Below are 890 nucleotides of genomic sequence, written 5' to 3'. Positions count from 1 at the left end.
AGATTGCCAACCACAGCCAGGCTGAGGCCGAGAGCATGTACCAGATCAAGTATGAGGAGCGGCAGATGCTGGCTGGGAAGCACGGGGATGACCTGCGGCATACAAAGACTGCGATTTCTGAGATGAACCCAAACATCAGCCAGCTCCAGGCTGAGATTGAGGGTCTCAAAGGCCAGAGGGCTTCCCTGGAGGCCACCATTGCAGATGCTGAGCAGCGTGGGGAGCTGGCCATTAAGGATGTCAACGCCAAGCTGTCCGAGCTGTAGGCCGCCCTGCAGTGGGCCAAGCAGGACATGTGCAGCAGTTGCATGAGTACCAGGAGCTGATGAACATCAAGCTGGCCCTAGACATGGAGATCTCCACCTACAGGAAGCTGCTGGAGGGCGAGGAGAACTGGCTGGAGTCTGGGATGCAGAACATGAGTAACCATACGAAGACCATCAGCAGCTATGCAGGTGGTCTCAGCTTGGCCTATGGGGGCCTCACAAGCCCCGACCTTAGCTATGGCCTGGGCTCCAGCTTTGGCTCTGGCGTGGGCTCCAGCTCCTTCAGCCACACCAGCTCCACCAGGGCCGTGGTTGTGAAGAAGACAGAGAACCGCAATGGGAAGCTGGTGTCCAAGTCCTCTGAAGTCCTGCCCATTGAACAGCTGCGGCAGCCCCTCCCAGCCTGCTCCACCTGCAGCTGCCCCAGAGCCCAGGAGGGAGGCCACTGTGCAGGGGAGCACAGGGAACAGGTGACCCACCTGAGGCTCAGCCCTAACCCTCAGCCCACCCACGGGTGGAGTTTACTGCCTGGGCACCCCCTTTACCCCATGCCTCCAGCTACAAAACAATTCAATTGCTTTTTTGGGGGGGTCCAAAATAAAACCTCAGCTAGCTCTGCCAAAA

At 58.4% G+C, this 890-nt stretch overlaps 1 pseudogene; it reads left to right on the top strand.

Annotated features, from left to right (window-relative positions):
- The first annotated feature begins 5 nt into the window (after positions 1 to 5).
- LOC108525197 (keratin, type II cytoskeletal 8 pseudogene) lies at positions 6 to 736 on the top strand (annotated as a pseudogene).
- Positions 737 to 890: the final 154 nt, after the last annotated feature.

This window comes from Rhinopithecus bieti, unplaced genomic scaffold (genome assembly GCF_001698545.2).
Source record: "Rhinopithecus bieti isolate Rb0 unplaced genomic scaffold, ASM169854v2 scaffold_17246, whole genome shotgun sequence".
Classification (NCBI taxonomy): Eukaryota; Metazoa; Chordata; class Mammalia; order Primates; family Cercopithecidae; genus Rhinopithecus; species Rhinopithecus bieti.
Note: the sequence above shows the minus strand (reverse complement) of the source record. Positions and strands in the feature narration are given on the sequence as shown.